Genomic DNA, 4,517 nt, shown 5'->3' on the forward strand with positions numbered 1-4,517 from the left:
GCACAGAGAACTACAAGATCAGAGGCGGTTGTCGCGCCAAGTCTTCTTTCCCTCCTAATTATTTTCTTTACTCCCATTACAACTCTTTCTTTCTCCTCCTGCAAGATGGACATGCCCCAAGAGACTGCAGTCCATGTTTTCCTGTTGACCCTGTTGTTGACCAGAGCAGTCTGTTTCGGTGAGAGTACCAGTAAGGTCGAGAAAGGATCTGGAATGGGTTCTGATGACAAGGGCGGACCCGTAGAATTCCAAGAGCAACACAATCACCGAGCAAAGGCGAGTATCAGAAAACGATCTGGTAGTCATGACACTAGTAGACATTGTGAAGGATTGTTAGCTGAAGAGAACTGTATCTGTAGGAATTGTGAAAACATAGTTGAGGACGGGTGCATCCAGAGATGTCAGTCCGGCATTAATATCAACATGGACAGACATCCATTGAGTGACTATCACTCATTAGTGGGTAAGGTTTTAAACCAAACGGAGTGCTGGGTGTGCTCACAAGTACCTCAAGGTCATAGAAAGTCAGGACTAGTGCCATACTCTTTAACGATAGATGAGGTACTTGAATTAAGGGGTGGGAGACCGGTGGACAAGAAATTTAATATTTCTAGGCCTCCTACTTTGAAGCTCCCCCAATATCATGTGGATAGGTCCTTAGTATGTTTTAATATTTCCAATCCCCGAAAGCCGGGAAATTGGGAAGTGACATGGAACAACCAAACCATGACATTCTCACACAGAGCCGATAGAATGCCCGTAGACTCAGAGCTTATACGCCAAATAGCCAACGGTGGGAGATATTTTCAATATAGGTACACTCTAGGAAGTAGGACCATGCGAGTTGGAGAAGTATCACCAGGATACTGTGCGCATATCATACAGCCTGATACGTGTACTAGACAAATGAGAGAGTTAGGGATAGAATTTTTCACCTGGAAGGTTTGTAATATGGTGATGTCATATTCTGTCCCATATGTCCTCCCCGATGATGCATATTTCATATGTGGGAGGAAGGCGTATAAATGGCTTGCCCCAAATTCAGAGGGATTGTGTTACATTGGAAGAGTGTTGCCGGAAGTAATGACCAATACCCATGATAAAATGAAAGATGTTCACCGCAATGCTCAAGCTCCTTACACTCACACCCATTACGAACACATTGTAAAGAGACACCTTATAGATAGGACAGAGCACGCAGCCTCTGATTTGATCCACGAATCCACCGGGATTCAACTCCTACTCGCGCTAGATATCACCCGTACCGCCAGAGGAGTTATAAATTTTAGGTATATTACCGCGCTAGCGAACCTGATAGACTATATCACCGAGATGTATGATGACACCTTCAGGTATACCGGGAGGGAATTGCAAGCTTACAAAACAGAACTGATCCAGCACAGGATGGTTCTCAATTACATCACAGCGGTGACAGGCGGGTATTGTGTCACCCTAGCAACTCAGTATGGTGTGATGTGCTGTACATATATCACAAACAGCACTGATGACCCAACCGAGGTAATAGATCAAAAGATGGACGATATCTTGCAATTGAAGTGGGAGTTCCGTAGGAGGCACAACCTTACCCTTACTTCTGTGAGTAATGAACTGACCGGCTGGGTATCATGGTTGGACCCACGCAATTGGTTCTGAGGTTTAGGAGAATGGGCTCAAAATGTTATCGTTAATGTAGGGAAATTCCTCTTGTGTGTCCTAGGAGTTGTCATAATGATTGGCTTGATATTTAGATGTGTTCGGATTTTAATGCATTGCAAGCGTGGTACCAAATTGATGAGTTTGAGGAGCGAGGGCATTGTAACAACAACTGGTTTAATTTATGACCCATCAATCGAAACAATGCTGTGATAAGACGTGATTCCACGGTCCGTTTCTTTCACCCGTTTCTCCTTTGTTTTTCTCCAAGGTAAAAAGACATCCACTCGGAAGAAGATTTTGATGACCCTTTATACAGACCATTGATGAACTTTTTCACAGACATTTGATGAACTTTTAGAGACTTTAACTTTCTATGGACACTTGAAAAAACTTTGCTTGCCACTTACAGCAAAGATACAACAGCCCAGACAAGACATCAACAAGACATCCAAGGACAATCACATACAATATCATAAGAATGCATTTATAACACATGTTTCTTATCTTCATCTCTACGATCTTCAGGTAGTGACACACATAGTCAACAGGTGATATAAACACATATATTAGCACTCACATATTTTTCCCCCTTCATGTATCATCAATTAATGTGCACCCCATTTGTTGGAACTAAAAGCTGAAAAGAGCTCGGTAGAGTTTGTTAGCCCACTTACAGACCCTTAATACGGGATAAGAAGGATTCAATGAATACTTCGCAATACCTCAAAGCTTATTTTAGAACATGTACGGCACGATGATACATGACCCCTCAGACATGAATTTCATACATACATGCTTTTACTATCTCACTAGGTCATACATTTCCCACCTTCTCCTCTCCTCCCTACTCCCAATCATATATAGGTATTTCATGGTATATATATTTTTCTGCTTAATTGTTTAGATAGTGGCAGTTATTGTTGACTGCCAAAGGGTGGACTGTCAAAGTCGAAAAATATCATGATTCACATGCCTTGTACTAACCCCTCATGCACATGCCCGCTGCTCGTACACTCTGTCTGCTGTGCGTGCACATATCCGCAATTTGCGTAAGATCGCTCCGGCGATCACGCGCGTGGTATGCGCATTTACGGTACAGTTTGTGAGCGTGTAGCGGGCGACTCGATCGTAGCATATTTAACCCATATAGTGTGTTTTATAGTTAATATTCCCCTAGACAATGTCAGCGAGTATGTTTAGTTTAAACGGTTCCTGGACAGAGAGATTCCTCTTTGCATGATAGGAAGGGTCAGATAAAGGTTGAAAGGTGGTGTCTAGTATCCAGCTGTAGGGTATTTTAAGGGTAATATTCCTATGATAGTTAGGAAAGAATCGCATGATTCCTGCGCATAGTTATGTGCAGAAGTAGAAAATAGATATAAAATTGTATTTAAAATATATTACGAATGGGGAGAGGACGAGAATGGAATTCACACACATAAATTTCCCACAGACTGAGATACAATGGCCTTATTTACACTAAGCTTTGAGATTTTATGAAGAGGGCATACACCTTTGTTTATGAATAGGGCCAGGTTTCTCCCCAGAATAATGAGTGCTGAGTTGCCATTGTCTCAACAAAGAAAGAGACAAACAAAGGTGAACAAATGACCAGGAGCAGAGTTTGTTTGGAAGATCCGAAACAATAGCTAAACCACAACAATCCAGACAGATAGGAATTTAGAATACTAACAAGTCCTAGCCATCACCCACTTCTTGAACTAACCAATGGTCCCTGGTGCAGGACATGTCCCACCCCCTAACCAATGGAAGAAGAGCACATAGTGTCTATTGTATTATGTCTTGAGCTAGTGAATAAATATAGCTTGCAGCAGGCTTGGACACACAAGACTCTGAAGGCTTTCTCCCTGATAGCTGAGGACTGAATTCAGGTTGCGCCGGCGAAACATTCTCACGTATGTATATTTCTCTGTAGCCATTATTCTCTGTTATTCTGTTAGATTTCTATGTTAGTTTGTAGTGTATAATTTGTACTGTTTTCTCCTTTTATTCTTAATAATCCTCGGCAGTGTTGGAGCTGCTGCGGTTATAACCAAATTCGGTGTGGTGTCTTCACTTTCCTGCTAAGGGCTCTCTTAGCGTATTAATCGCTCATACAGTATACACATTGTTAAAGGTTTTAAGCGTTACATCATACAGTACTTGGTTATTAAGGTTTATAGTATAAGCATATTCTAACTGTGTTTGAGGTTTAAAAGGTTATCAACTGTGTGTGCGCTCGCTGTGTGTATTCCGTACACTCAGCGCAGCGTGTGTACGCCAAGTGCGTACCACGTACGGTACTCTGAACGCAAATAGCGTACAAAGTATGTAGCACGTGCACGTGGTCTAGCGGCCATAACGGCTCCACGGTATTAGTACATAGCTTTATGTTTAAAGGTAATATTTGACATTATCACTTGTAATGTAAGTCTGTATGGGGTGATATTTTTTTTTTTTAATAGAGTATTTTTATTCAACAGAATGGAAGAAGTACAGACTTTCCAGTGTATGCCGGGAAATCCGGGTGACATTACATAACTTTTATAGTTTGCATAGCCCCGCCACACCATATACACACAAATTTGAGCATGACCGGCGGATATAAGGCCATCTAATAACAACCCACAAAGCAATTTTTCGAAGTCTGAAAAGAAATGCCAACACATTCATAATACATTTTCACATTTCTCCCCAAACTAGCTCAATTAACCCCCCAACTATAAGGCCAGATACGGCCTGGTGCTCCAAACAAAGATACCTAAAATAACCATAATTATCAAAATAAATAAAATATATAAATGATAATCCAACAAAACGAAAGCATAAGCAAAGTAAAACAAATCAATCGTGGTCGTGCG

Source organism: Pseudophryne corroboree, chromosome 1 (genome assembly GCF_028390025.1).
Source record: "Pseudophryne corroboree isolate aPseCor3 chromosome 1, aPseCor3.hap2, whole genome shotgun sequence".
NCBI classification, from domain to species: domain Eukaryota; kingdom Metazoa; phylum Chordata; class Amphibia; order Anura; family Myobatrachidae; genus Pseudophryne; species Pseudophryne corroboree.